This window comes from Asparagus officinalis, chromosome 10 (genome assembly GCF_001876935.1).
Source record: "Asparagus officinalis chromosome 10, Aspof.V1, whole genome shotgun sequence".
Taxonomy (NCBI): domain Eukaryota; kingdom Viridiplantae; phylum Streptophyta; class Magnoliopsida; order Asparagales; family Asparagaceae; genus Asparagus; species Asparagus officinalis.
This window is the reverse complement of record NC_033803.1, coordinates 67296238-67312768: the sequence shown is the minus strand read 5'-3', so window position 1 is coordinate 67312768 and position 16531 is coordinate 67296238.

Below are 16531 nucleotides of genomic sequence, written 5' to 3'. Positions count from 1 at the left end.
GATTCTCTCTCTCTCTCATTTTATAACTTATAAGTATATACAATATATTTATATATAATATATGTATATATGCTATATAGTTGTATATATATATATATACTCTTAGCATGGTATAGATACTAAGATATAAGAATATAAATACATATAATGTAGTTATAAGTATATTTATATGTGTATATTATAGAATTATAGTTATATAAGTATATATAAGTGTACAAGTATAATTATATATAAGTATATTGCATCTATTATATATACATATATTATATGTAAATATATTGTATATACTTAAAAAAGCATAATGTAAGTATGTAATAAATACATATATAATATATATTTATGTGACTCTCTCTCACCCACACAAGTTATAACTTATAAGTATATACAATATATTTATATATAATATATGTATATATAATATATAGATGTATGTACACACACACACACATAGCATGGTATAGTCTATAATTGTGATGCGACAAATTCAAATATAAATTTGTAATTGTTAGTGATTAACTGATTATTAATAAAGAATTTATTTTTATCATTTTAATTTCTATGATTTTTTACATTTATAAATTATATAATTACAAGTGATTAATAATATGATTGATTTTTTATCAAAATTTTGCTTAATATGTTGTTATTTACTCCTGAATTTTTTTAACAAAAAAAAATGATCGGCCCGAGCCGAGCTAACTGGACCATGGGTTTTGCCCGGCCCAGGCCCGGTTTGCCTGGCCAGGCCTGCCCGTTTGGACAGACCTATCATCTATCATCATGAGTGAGTCGCTAGTGGGATTGTCATTAGGAATACGCTCATCATTACATGGTTGGATGAGCATAGGAATTGTGCATCGTGAATTTTCTGTTAGGATAGTCCTAAAAAAGTGAGTAAAAATGTTAATTATTATCTGTCTAAAAGGGTTAACAAATAACTCATAAGGTTAACAACCAACCGTAACATTAACAAACAACTCAAAACCTTAACATCCGATTCAAAAATACATAAAAATCTACTAAGGTTATTAACCAACTCGTAACATTAACAACTAACTCGAAATCTTTTAACAATCAACTCTTATCCTCCACAACCAACTCATAAGGTTAACAACCAACTCATAACTATATACTAATGTTGACAATCAACTCAAAACCATAGCATGCAACTCATGACCTCCACAACCGACTCATAAGGTTAACAACCAACTCATAACTATATACTAAGATTGACAATCAACTCAAAACTGTAACAACAAACTCATAACCTCCACAACCAACTCATAAGATTAACAACCAACTCATAACTATATACTAAGGTTAACAACTAACTCAAAATTGTAACAACCAACTTATAACCTCCACAACCAACTCATAAGATTAACAACCAACTCATAACTATATACTAAGGTCTCATAACCTTAATAACAAACACATAATCTTAAATACCAACTCAAAAGGAAATTAAATTTGAAATGCTTACACATTTCCGTGAGGAGATAGAGTGTTCTCAGAACTTGAGGATTCCCCAACGGAGGTAACATATAAGTTTATGTCTGTAAATCCATAATAACGACAATACCCGACCATCAATTTTAAGTCCTTATCATTATCAATTGCAAAACTAAATTTCTTTTCCCCTTCGAATATGAATTTTAGTGAAAAAAACTGCAATGGTAGTTTGACTATTTGGGACACTTGATACTTCAAGCTAATAATTTCTATAGACTCATTGATAACTATGAAAACACCCTCACCCTCTTCGGTCCTTTTTGTGTTTGTAATCATGCAAATGTGGGATCCATCCGTTATTTTGAAGAAAAGTAGTTGAAGAATCAAAGATGATTTATGGAGGAGAATTAAATGGCCGGGATGGAGTAGTTGTGGTAAGCAAAGAGAATTTATTGGGGGGGGGAGTAGAAGATGGTTAGAATTGAGAGGGAAATGAGGTTTTTCCCCCTCCAAAACCCCTTTCTAATCACCATTAAAGCCTACAGTTCTATCTTCTCTGGTGACCGGTTGCTAGAGAGAGTAAGTGAGGGTATTTTGGGAGTTGTTTTTTTAAAACTGGATCACTTGAGGAATTGGGTTTGCGGGCTAAAGGCAATTGCATTTTTTTTGAAAAGGCAGGTAGGGTAACCTAACCAGTCAAGTCCTCAACAACACTCTGTCTCAAAAACAAAGGGACAGAAACAGACCAAAAACAAGAGGACAAACAACCAACCGACTTAGCTAGGGAATGAGTAACACCATTACCAGTGCGGCTTACATAAAAAACTTTAGAGCAGCCAGTAATAGTCAGACCAGCGCGAACTTCATCCGTAATAGGAGCCAAGAAAGCAAAAGGAGAAGGAGAGTCCACCAAGGAGACAATCTTTAGAGAGTCAATTTTCACCACTGAAATCCTCCAGTTCATACGCCGAACAAAGCGAATGTCTTCCAAAACAGCCACAGACATACAGACATAGGACCCCTGATCCTCATAGAGTAGCAATCAATCACATGCCCATGGTGATCCCGAATAACACCTCCCAAACTTATAATATCTCTTTCCAGAGGAACAGCAGCATCTGTGTTGAGCTTCAGCAAACCAGGAGCAGTGGGATACCAAGCAGAAGGCTATTTGGAAGGGGTGACAATGTCATGGGAGAGGCCTCTAACTCTATCTCCTTCCTCCACAAAACATAGAATCCGGTCACACATTGACATTGGGATTGTGGCTGGTAGGGACTTTGAAAGTACTTTGTGGGGTTGGGCGGGGGGAGGGGACGCGCGTCGCGGCGGCGCGCGGCGGCCGACCCGCGCGCGCAGGTGGGCCGGGCCCATCCCCGCCGGACGGGGGTCCGGGCGTTAAACACGTCGTACCAACATTTTGCACTCATATTTCCACATGCTTCTACGGTTACCGTAGATAAAATATCTTGGAGGCTACAAGCAATTTTCCCTATTGAAAATATTGAAAATTTGAACATTATATATGCAAAAACCTGAAAAAGATAATATTTTGTCTAAATATAGAAGGAACTATAATTGAAGAGCACGGAAAACGCTGTGAAGTCAAAATTGTGATGGCGTCTCGCCGCGTAGAGCTTCCTCTTCTCACCATTAATATAAGATTAGTTGGGAGGATAAGATCAACACTCCACTCTTCTGTTTGTTTTTTAAGAGTGCTGCTACGGGGACCCAAAATATGGGATCAATGGAGGGGACACCTCACCTGTCCCCTCCATTGGTCTCATATTTTGGGTCCTTAAGTCATTTTTCGTTTTTTAAAGCTGATGCATTTCCCTTGTAATCGAGATTGGTCAATATTATTTGTATTGTTGCTCTTTCCAAGCATTCTTAGAAGCTTCAATTTTAGGCTTGTCAATGTATCTAGCCCAAATTTTGGAGTATAAATTCTCATGAAAATATATGCATGCGCGAGCGGATGACTCTTATCCTAACATGGAGCAAATAGAAAATAAAATGATAATTTACCTTGCTATTGTGAGGATGAGAGTTATGCTCTCTGGTGCGGGCGGTTCTAAGAGGATTTTTATTCAATCCCTAGTTTCGTGAAATTTGAGAAAGTATCGACTAATGATTAGGATTCATTAAACAATGATTGCTAGATGAATGTTGCTTGTTATTTCAGTGCACAAATTACTAAGTATTTGATTAGACAAAGACAATGAAACTAGTTAATCCATTTCGAGCAGCCAAAAGCTAAATTGATTAATCCATGATATCACACGTATATTACTTTTTGAAATCTTTTCGGGTTGGAAAGGGCAAGTATCATAATAAATTTCTTTATAAACAGAGGATATTTTTCTCAACTCCTCAAAAGAGTTGCTTTTCAGTGAGTGACATATTTGAACCCATCTAGACAAGTTATCTTAACTCTTTTTGTAATTCTTTTTGTTTGACAGATTACTATAATTAACTCTCTTACTATGTGGTACCCTATGTATAAAATTTATGGTAAATTACACTAAACCTCCAAGAACTTTTAATATTTTGTAGTAAACTCCTAATAACTTTCGTAATTGCACTTGCCAGAAACCACAATATCTTTTGGGTAAATTACACTAAACCACCAATAACTGTCAAAATACCTTTTTATGTTGTTTTCCCCCTCTAATTTATGGGGCTATCTGCAAAACGTGAAAACTTATTGGGGTTTTCCACAACTTTAAAAGTTATTAGGGCCACAGTGTGATTTTGAAAGTTATTGAGGGTTTTACTGCAAAATGCTAAAAGATTTTCAGGGTTTAGTGTACTTTATAATTTATTAAAAAAAAAAATTTGGCAAGTTCGAGACAATTTTGGCTCTTCAACCAGTGGACATCGAATGACCACTCATTTCAGAATGGAGAATTTGTCCTACCACATTTGAGCATGCGAAAACAACGTCCATCCTTTTCAACATCTTTGGTCACCAAAAGGTTTTAGCTATAAAGGATTGGCTTGCTACGTGTTTGTTAGACAACCAGCCATCTTTGGTGCATAGAACTTATAATACAAATAAGTTTGTCTGCCGAATAAAATGCATCGTTGCGGTAGGATGATTCTCTTTGTTACCAAGTTTATCTACAAACCCTCAACCATGGTATTTTAAAAAAATACTCTTCTTTTATTTTATTATTTTTCTCTTGGAGTCAAATTTGTGGCTCTTGTTCCCAGCTAGATTGCTACCTTAATGTATTAAATCGTTTGATGATTTTAAACAGATTTAAAATAGTGTGGTGTTATAAGGACCCAAAAACATGGGATCCTACATGGTATATGTGAGGTGTCGGCTTCATGTCCCATGATGTACTGTTCATGAACAATGCATCATGGGACAGGGAGCCGACACCTCACATGCTTCATGTCCCATGATGTACTGTTCATGAACAATGCATCATGGGACAGGGAGCCGACACCTCACATGTCTCATGTAGGGTCTAATGTTTTTGGGTCTCATGTTTTTGGGTCCCATATATGAGATTAATGTGTATCATTATCAAGGAGGGGATTTCCCCCTTTGACTCCTACGTGGCACAATTCTCACCAAAGTAAACTTTCTCTCCTACTTTATTCTCATGATGGGGATTGTGCCACATAAGAGTCAAGAAGGGAAATCCCCTCCTTGATAAGGATACTCGTTAATCTCTCTCTCTCTCTCTCTCTCTATATATATATATATATATATACATATATATATATATATATATATATATATATATATATATATGAATTAAGATAGTTGCGTCTATTATATATACAGTATATTGATACTGGCTAAACTATATTGTCATTAACTTTAAAAGCATACATGTAAGTATGTCAATAACACATATAATAATGATATATTTACTGGTGAAGTCGTCTCTCACCACAACAATTATAACTTATAGTATGTACAAGTATATTTATATATACTATTATGTATACTATAATATATAGATGGTATGAAGACACAAAATACCACACCTAGCTGGTATAAAAGTCTATTAATTATAGATAGAATATATATATTAATATAGTATAGATAGAATTCATGATTATATCAATAAGAATTTATTTTTCAATTTATACATTCTTAATGATTTTTTCACATTTATACCAATTCTAAAATAATTACACAGTGATTAATAAATGCATATGATGTTGTTACTGACAAATTTTCGCTTATATGTTGTGTATTTACTCCCTACCCGGAATTTTTTTAAGCAAAAAAAAAGTGGATCGGCAAACACCACCCCAGTGACGCACCACCGAACACACCAACGGACCGCCGAAGCTAACTGGAGACAAACTACCCGGACGGAAATTTTGGAACCCGCCCCGGGCCCCACCGAGCTTCTGAACATAAGAGAGACTGCCCCAAGTCCTTATTTATCCTAGCAGACATGCCGCTATTCTATCATCATGAGTGGTGTCGCTAGTGTATTGTCATTAGGAATGGCTCATCGCATTAACCGAGAATGTTGGGTACATCGAATTGTGCATCGGAATTTTGTGTTAGGATAGTCCTAAAAAGTGAGTAAAAATGTTAAATTAATTATCTGTTAAGGGTTAACATACTCTGAGTAACAAGTGCACCGTCACATTAAAAACTCAAAACTTAACAGTTCCGTTGCAAAATACTAAAAATCTATAGGTTATTACGCAACTCGTAAGATTAAAACTAACAGTCGGTCGACTCTTTTTAACACTCCTTTATCGCTACCGGGCCGGCAACAATCCGAACTCAATAAGGGGTTAAGACAGACGCACCTCGGTGGGATCATAAGATATAGTAGCTAAGTTGACAATCCCAAGAACGCGGTGACGCTGGCAAGTCATCTGACCTCCGGCGACACCCCCCGGCACGACTGCATCGAGGTGTAACAACGCAACGTCATAACTATATACTGAAGATGACAACAACGTTCAAACTGTAGACGAACAACCTGATACTCAGACCAGACACCCAAAATTGGATGACAGATTAACAAAGCCAAGGGACCTCATAAACTAGAAGTAACCCTCAAGGTTAACACTAAGAGCGGAGACCAGTAAAATTGGATATAAAGCACGTGAGAAACTTATATGCTGCACACACGCAGAGATCATAAGATTACGAAGCGTCACCTCATTAAACTCATACTACTTGAAAGGTCTGATACCTTGAGTACACCTGCCCCACGTGGTCCGCAAACGCGGTCGATAGTCTCTAAATCCACCGGCGCCAACGTCAAAGGAAATTACATTTGAAGTATGCTTACCATTTCGAGGTGAGGGATAGAGTGTTCTCTCGGTAGCAACTGAGGATTGTACGAAGCCGGGAGGTAACTGATAAGTTTGAGTGTCTGGTCATCGTTAGACGGACATACGGTCGACCATGTGAAATTTTAAGTCCCTTATCATGTATAATTGCAAAACTAAATTTTCTTTTGTCCCGTTCGAATTGATTGTTAGTGAATAAAACTGCACTGGTAGTTTGACTATTTGGGACACTTGATACTTCAAGGCTAATAATTTCTGATAGACTCATTGATAATTGAACAACTCACCTCTTCGGTCCTTTTTGTGTTTGTGATGCAAGATGTGGATACATGCCGTTATTTTGAGAAAAGTAGTGGCAGAATGAGATGATTTTATGGAAGGAAGAAAAATTAAATGAGCGGGATGGAGTGTTGTGGTAAGCAAAGAGAATTTATTGGGGGGGGAGTAAGAAGGATGGTTAGAATTGAGGAGGAAATGAGGGTTTTTTCCCCGCTAAACCGGCTTTCTAATCACCATTAGAAGCCTACAGTTTATTTCTCTCTGGTGACCGGTTGGCTAGAGAGAGGGCTAAGTGAGGGTATTTGGGAGTTGTTTTTTTAAAACTGGATGCACTTGAGGAATTGGGTTTGCGGGTACAAGGCATTGCTTTTTTTGAAAGCCAGGTAGGGTACCTAACCAGTCAAGTGCTCAAACAACACTCTGTTCCGTCAAAAACAAAGGGAACAAAAAGACAAACAAGGAGGACAAACAACAACGACATTAGGCTAGGGAATGAGTATCAGCATTACCAGTGCGCTTAATAAGAGACTTTAGAGCAGGCCAGTAATAGTAGACCACGCGAACTTATCCGTAATAGGAGCAAAGAAAGCAACGGAGAAGGAGAGTCCACAGGAGACTCTTTAGAGAGTCAATTTTCCACAGACACTGAAATCGCTCCAGTTACAGAGCCGGAACAAATTTTGAATGTCTTCCAAAACAGGCACAGACAATAGGACCTGATTCTAGAGTAGCAAATAAATCATCATGCTCATTGGGAATCGAATAACCCTCCCAAACTTATAATATCCTCGTTTCAGTAGGACAGCGCATCTGTTTGAGGCTGATCAGCAAACATGAGCAGATGGGATGACCAGGCAGACGGCTATTTGGAGAGGGTGAAGTTATGGGAGAGGGTCTAGACTCTATCGTGCTTCCTCCACAAACTAGAATCGAGTCACAATTGCATTTTGGGGATGTGGTCTTTAGGGCTGTTGGAAAAGGTACTTTTTGGGGGTTGGGGGGGGGGAGGGGGGTGTGTGTGTGTGTACTCTTAGCATATAGATACTAAGATATAAGTATATAAATATATATAATGTAGTTATAAGTATACTTATATGTGTGTATTATAGAATTATAATTATATAAGTATATATAAGTACATAAGTATAATTACACACACATTCTCTTAGTATAGTATAGATACTAAGATATAAGTATATAAATATATATAATGTAGTTATAACTATACTTATATATGTATATTATAAAATTACAATTATATGAGTACGTATAAGTACATAAGTATAATTATATATAAGTATATTGCATCTAGTATAATAAAAGTATATCATATAAGTATATAATTGTACTTAAATAAGCATAATGTAAGTATGTAGATATAACTATATAATACATATTTATAAATAGGTAATATATATTTAATGTGATTCTCTCTCTCAAGTAAAGTATTACAAGCTCTTCTATGAAAGAAACGAGACTGAAACACTTTGGAGGGGGTATCTGTAGGCGTCAAAAATTACCTATAGGTTCCTTCACGTAGCTCGAGACAGAAGATGATGAGCGTTATTATCCGAGTCAAAGGGGATTATTTGATGTCGACGAGCGCATGAAGCAAGTCGACGAAGCATGTGTGGAGTGGACAATACACGAGTGGTGCTTCATCTTTCGTGAGTGAATCATAACTCCCAATTGACCATCTCTTCATTGTTTCATCGTCTCATTGATTCGTACGCTTCTTCGACTTGCTTCATGCACTCGTCGACGTCAAATAATCCCCTTTGGCTCGGATGCTTCGTCGACTTGCTTCATACACTCGTCGACGTCAAATAATCCCCTTTGACTCGGATAATGACGCTCATCATCTTTTGTCTCGAGCTACGTGAGAGAACCTATATGCAATTTTGACCCCTACATATACTCCCTCCAAAGTGTTTCAGTCTCGTTTCTTTCATAGAAGAGCTTGTAATACTTTACTTGAGAGAGAAAACCAGAGAGGAGATCTACAATCTCCTATTAGTGAATCATGTGTGGAGTGGACAAGACACGAGTGGTGCTTTATCTTTCGTGAGTGAACCGTAACTCCCAATCGACCGTCTCTTCGTTATTTCGTCGTCTCATTGATTCGTACGCTTCGTCGACTTGCTTCATGCACTCGTCGACGTCAAATAATCCCCTTTGACTCGTATGCTTCGTCGACTTGCTTCATACGCTCGTCGACGTCAAATAATCCCTTTTGACTCGAATAATGACGCTCATCATCTTCTGTCTCGAGCTACGTGAGGGAACCTATAGGTAATTTTTAACGCCTACAGATACCCCCCTCCAAAGTGTTTTAGTCTCATTTCTTTTATAGAAGAGCTTGTAATACTTTACTTTATTTAATGTGATTCTCTCTCTCAAGTAAAGTATTACAAGCTCTTTTATGAAAGAAACGAGACTAAAACACTTTGGAGGGGGTATCTGTAGGCGTTAAAAATTACCTATAGGTTCCCTCACGTAGCTCGAGACAGAAGATGATGAGCGTCATTATCCGAGTCAAAGGGGATTATTTGACGTTGACGAGCGCATGAAGCAAGTCGACGAAGCATCTGAGTCAAAGGGGATTATTTGACGTCGACGAGTGCATGAAGCAAGTTGACGAAGCGTACGAATCAATGAGACGATGAAATAACGAAGAGACGGTCGATTGGGAGTTACGGTTCACTCATGAAAGATGAAGCACCACTCATGTCTTGTCCACTCCACACATGATTCACTCATAGGAGATTGTATATCTCCTCTCCGGTTTTCCAACGCACTTTGAATCGCGTCATTCCGAGATCGGACCGAAGAATTACGCTAAAAACAAGTCGAGGCGCGCAACCGGGACACACGACGTGTCTCGGCCAAAGCCGAGACACAAAACGTGTCTCAGCTAAGGCCGAGACACAAAGTTTGTCTCACACCTAAAAATGCTGATTTCGTCCGTTAACCATCCAGATTTGAGTATATTCTAATCTAAAGCCTCCCCAATTGATCTGAAGTTATCTTGGAACGTGGTTAAGTGGTTACAACTGAGGATGAGATCAAATCGATCGTTCTTATCCAAAAATCGAGCTTCTAAAGTTTATAAATATGGCCCTAGGGACTTTATTTACACAGATCCGGAATTCTCGAGCCTCGATGAAACCCTGTCAAATTGAAGAGTGAGGAGCACGAATTTCAGAGAGGAGGAAGGGATCTTGGCGATTTCTTCAACACAAGGAGGAGAAGAGTTCGAGAGATCTGCATCCCGTTCATCCGTTTTCCTTGAGATCGTACGTAGCTGTGATTCTCGAGAAGAGTGATTATCTCGCTGTTACCTCTTCAATTTCTTGTCTTATTTGCGAGGCAACGAAATCGTTATTCGGATTTGATCAGTCGGTGGTCCACGGATAAACCCCGACACCGGCAAAGATCTTGCGCAAGTAGAAGACCGATAAATGATCTATCTGCGTGTGTTCTCAAGAAAATTGTAATCTCTTTATTTGCATTGTGTAAGGAGGCTTATTAAAGTCCTTCCTTTTGAATCATTATAACGACTGAAGTTGTAATGAGTCCCGCAATGAAGAAAATAATTTTCAACCCGAACAATTTTATGTCATTCAATTTTTATAAATCATTTCAAAATTAGTCTCTTGAATCACTAAAATTGCTATGAAATCTTCCAATTCTTATAAATTGTATTAGGGGTTGTTTGGTTCGTTTCCTTGATATAGAGAAATGCAATTCCATGTAAATAAACACAAGTTTTGAGTTTTCCAAACTTTTCCAAGAAATAGATTGTTTTGCTTTGGTTCGCACATAAAAAATGGTGGCAAATCAATGTATTTATTTTTCTTGTGTTTGGTTCGCATAGAAAAAAAAGGAAAACTTTTGTAAACAAAGCAGAGAAAAAAAAAATCTAACGTGTCAGAGTTTTCATCAATTTTACTTGGTTGGGGAAGGAAATCGGAGAGGGAAAAAAATCTTAGTTGGCGGCGATTTCAACAGAGTTTTCCCTCTTCCATTCGAGCGAACCAAAGCGGCACAAAGAAATGAACGGAAACAAAAAAGCTGACGTGGAGGGCTAAAAATCTGACGTGGAGGGGTTTTCTGAGTTTTCCACCCCCTTATAATAGCGAACCAAACTGCCCCTTAATTGAAACTCCCTGTTATGCCATATAAATAAGCAAGTGTTAATCATATTCACTTGGCTGACACGTGTCTTAAGCAGATTGCACCCCAGCTCAACTCACCCAGGCTGAGATAGGCTTCCCTTCTCGCCAGGCCGACACCTGTAAAGAAACTGCTGCCTAAGCTATTTGCTTGGACTCGATCGAAATTACAAAATTGCTCCTATGTACCTACTATCAACAGATTCACTGTCTACAGTACAAGGGTAAGCAATATCTTGCAAATTCAACGCCATATACTCACACTTCTTCTCCACTCAAGCTCACTACTGACTTGATCGTCGGAGGAATCACCAGAGAACTCAACTTCGATCCTCTTATGTGTTGCAGTTTTGCAGGAAGCTCAAGAGTCTATTGAGGAATCAACCATCAAAGGAGGCTAAGGGTCCCCACGATCAACCTCAAATCCCACTGTTGAGAACTTGGACATCAGCACTCTCCAATATGAACATTAAAATAAGATGTAAGAAGTGAACCTTGTCGAGTTTCTTAGAATTGATATGGATATGAGATAGACCCTGATTCTCAGGGTTTTTTTTTGAAAAGCTTGAGAGCTCTATATGGTGTGTGGGCTCGAACTCAAGTCTCTTTATCAGGTGTAGGAGTTCCCTAACTAAGTTTCCTTCATGCCAAGACAAAGACGGAATCGAACCAAAGCAAAGTATTAAGTGACTATATCCCAAATATTGAAGAGTAAGGGGCTAATGTGGAAAATTACCCCCAAATTAGCAAGTTACCCAATAAATCACCCCATCTCTTCCCACCGTCCCCAACTCAAACCCAATTGATAAACTCCCAAACAAACCGGAACCGACAGTCTCAAAACCTCACACGTGTCAAGAATTTATAACCGCACCGAAGCTAACCTCATTAAATTGGACCATAATGATCGGTCGATACAAGTTCAAATCTGGCCAACGATTTTCTGTTGGTTGACGTGTCACTGAATGGAGAATGACTGCTCCGCTATTTTGGGTTTGAATGTTTAAGTTGCAGTTTAGGCTCTGTGTGGTTGATTTTCTAAAACTAAAGAAAATGAAATATGATAAGGAAATCATAAAAAGTTGATTTCTATCTATTTTTTTTAAAAAGATTATAAAATGAGTTTCCTTAAAAATGAGTCACATCATCCAATAATATGGTGACAACTCATCTCATCTTATCTCTTTTCGTAGTTTTAAGAAATGAACCAAACATAAGAAAATAACATATTATAGGAAATATGTTTCTTATAATTGATTTTCTTTTTTTAGCTAACCAAACAACCCCTTATTTGCAATCTATGCATAAACTAATGATCAAATCAACGGAACACAATTTGAGTTTTGGTTTAATTTTTATCAAAATCAAGGGAGCAAGTTACCCAAAATATTCTGATTTTAAAGGGAAAAAACACATTATCTTGATACACATGAAAAAAGAGATATATAGTAAGCTCTGTCTTATCAATGAAAAGGAAATTTACCTTTTCTGTATCTCTTATAGCACCACATTTATCATTCATAGTAATCCTATTAGACTCATCCCTTTAAAAATGGGGTGATCTAAACCATATACAGAAGAGTTATAATTCCCAGCTAACCCTCTAACTACTCTTGAATGGTGTAGATCACCCTTTTCTATAGGGTATTCTGAGAGAATTCTTACTTGTTTATCATTCATATCCATTGTTTTGTATTAAAATAGAGCATAAATATTGTGAGTATGTTCTAGATGCAACACTTAGATATTACACAATTGAGTTGTTTAGCATCAACAAATATCACACGAACATATTTCTTAGTTTCTTCATAAAATGTGAAGTGCATGCACCATTTTATTAATGTTAAATGATTTAATCTAGTCACTAGCTCGATCTATAAGCTTATCGGGCATAAGATATGCTCGTCAGAATTCCGATAAATTCTCTAACTCATCAATGTTAGCTTGACCTGGTCATTGATGACCAAATCAACCAATGTTTCTCTGTTGAGAGAATGGTGGAGAACGTGAATCATGGGTGGTTGAGAGAAAATCTCTCATGGGGGCGGATCTGAGGGGTATAGATGATGGGTTTAGCCCCTATATAAGGAGGATCATTCTCCTTGAGAAAACACAATGAAAATCAATAAGAAAACCCACTTACCCATTACCGGAGCCCCTCAGAAATCCTCTTTCTTCTTCTCTGTTTTTCATTCACTGGTATCAGAGCCATTCTCTCTCTCTCCATTTTTCTAGTTCTTGAAGAAGAAGAGCTCTCGGTTGAAGAAGAAGAAAAGAAAGGGTTCATAAATCCAGCGGTCATAGCCTTGTCTCAAAGTTCAAAGCCACTGTACTTTATTTTTTTTTTGAAGAAGAGATTCCCTTTGAGTGAGGTCTGCCAACGTTTTTTTTTCTCTTGTTGCCTTAATAAAGTTGATAGCCAACTCTTTACAGCTAAGCCTACAACTGCAGCTAGCATATTTTTTTTTGGTTTTATTCTTTGAATCCACATCCAGCTAGCAAGCTAGCATTTTTTGTCCTATACAATAAAGCCTACCCTATTCCTTCTTATCCTATACCAAGCCTACAAAAATCCTTTCTTCAAGTTTTTCCCATCAAAATTCGTGAGCCCTCCTATTAATACATCTTCATTAACATTTTTTGGGCTTTCTTTTTGGGCCTTTGAGTGTTGTGTTTGTTTGCTGGCCCGACTGTTTCAAGTTGATCATCTCCAATCCAGTCAGAAACAACGTCGAAACTTCGACAACAGATTCTTCGGTCAACACCGCTAAGTGACGACCTCGCTTTAATTGGAGCTTTGTTTCTCAACTCACAAAAATCAGGTTCATTTTAATTTATTTATTTAATTTTATCTAACTTTATTATATTTGTCAAAATATCAACCTCATACAAATTTAAATTAATTTAGTTTTAGTTCTTTACCGAATGGCTAGTAAACTCGTTCTATCAGAACTAGGAAAAATTGACAAATTTAATGGCAGTAATTATGATATGTGGCATAGAAAAATAGGGTATGCTCTTATTCATGACAATATTGATGATATAATCGAAACCACTGCTCCAACCCTTACTGATAAATCTACACCTGAAGAAAAGAAAGGGTTTGAACAGTGGAAGTCGAAAGATAAAAAGGCGAAAAGTCTTATGCTCATGTTCATGGAAGATAACTTAATCAAAGTTTTTGAAACTTATAAGACTTCCATGGACATGTGGAATGCAATAAAAGAAAAATACGACACTGCTTCTGAAGTTAACATCCAACTACTCTTGCATAAGTATAATTCTTGTCGTATGCAAGAGGGAGACAATGTCGTAGAGCATATAAATAAAATGATTGTCATGGCTAAGGACTTATCCACTGCTGGGACCGAAATCCCGGAAAGAATGCAAGTGGCAACCATTTTGAATAGTCTTCCCCCTTCACTTGCTGTGGCTGCCACCACATTAAGAATGAATCCTGCCATTAAGTCTGTCACTGATCTTCCTATGCACCTAGCGATCCGTCAGAGGCATAATACTGGAAGCTATAAAAACCCTGGTCCTAGTAAACCACAACCGCGAGGACCGAAGTCACAGCAGTTCAAGAGAAAGAAAGTACCCCGCGGAGCCTGTTACAATTGTGGAAAGTTCGGGCATTTCAAACCCAATTGCCCACAAGGTGAAAAGCAGGAGAATAAAGGAGGCTATAAGCATCCAGAACAAGGGGGTACTAGCAAAAGAGAATTCGTCGGTGTGACGGAATGTAATGCTGTGATGACGGATATCAGTGGTTGGTGGATCGACTCCGGTGCGACTAGGCATATCGCAAAGGACAAGAATGGAGTCGTAGAATTCACCGAGCTGAAGAAAGGAGAACAGAGAATCTATATGGGAAATAATACCTATCTCGATGTAGAAGGTATTGGTTCGTATAGATTGGATCTTGGGGACAGCATTCTTGTCCTCAAAGATGTGTTCTATGCGCCAGGAATTCGACGCAATCTGATCTCTGTTCCCAGCTTGATGAAGAAAGGACTGGAAGTAAGGTTCTATAATAACATAGTTTCTATAGGCAAGAATAATGAAGTGTATGCTATGGGTAAATATGTGCCCGAGCATGAATTATGCATTCTTCCAGTAGTTTGTAATAATTCTGATAATAAAATTTCGAATTTGAACTACTTGTCCTGTTATATTTCTGAATCTGAATTGTGGCATTCTAGACTAGGACATGCTAGTATTTCAAAAATGAAAGAAATTATCAGAATGAACTTGCTTCCTGCACTATCTAATGTTCAATTGTCACCATGTGAACATTGTTTAACTGGTAAAATGACTAGAAAACCTTTTGTTGGCGGACATAGAGCCAATGAACTTTTAGGGTTGATACACTCGGATATTTGTGGTCCCCTAAGTGTCAAAACTCATAGTAATAAAGAATATTTTATTACTTTTATAGATGATTATTCCAAGTTTGCACACGTCTATCTTATATCCAGAAAATTAGAAGCTTTTGACTGCTTTAAGAGATATAAGACAGAAGTTGAAAACCAACTTGGATTGAAAATCAAAATTCTGAGAACTGATAGAGGTGGAGAATATAATTCTAAAGAATTTGAAAGTTATTGTATTCAGCATGGAATTAAAAGGCATACAACAATGCCGTATACGCCACAACAGAATGGTGTTGCTGAAAGAAAAAACAGAACATTATTAAATGTAGTTAGATGCATGTTGTCTCATTCTGGTCTCTCTAAAAACTTTTGGGGAGAAGCATTGTTAACTGCAAACTACATTTTAAATAGAATTCCCACCAAATCAGTTATATCTACACCTTATGAATTATGGAATGGGAGGAAACCTAATTTGAGTCATCTCAGGAAGTGGGGATCTATAGCCCATGTTCTCATTCCATGTCAACTTAGAGATAAGTTGGATTTTAAAACAATAAAGTGTAGATTCATAGGGTATTCAGAAAAGTCAAAAGGTTATAAGTTCTACAATAAAGAAAAAGGAGTCATTGAAAGCAGAGATGCTACATTTCTAGAGAATCTAGAGGAAGAGGAACAAGTTCAAGAGGAAACAGAACCTCTAACTGTAATAGATGATGATTATTACAGTGTTGTTCCCACTAATGACCCTGATATTGTGAATGAACCTAACCTTGAAAATGATGAAATACCTATGGAAAATAATGTACCTAATCAACCGATTGTAGGCAACAAAAGACCAAGAACACAACCTTCATGGATGGATGATTACTATTTGTATTCATGTGAGTCATCATGTTTTTCGGTAGATACAAATATAGAAGAACAAGATCCCTTAACTTTTTCTGATGCGATGAAATCGCATGAATC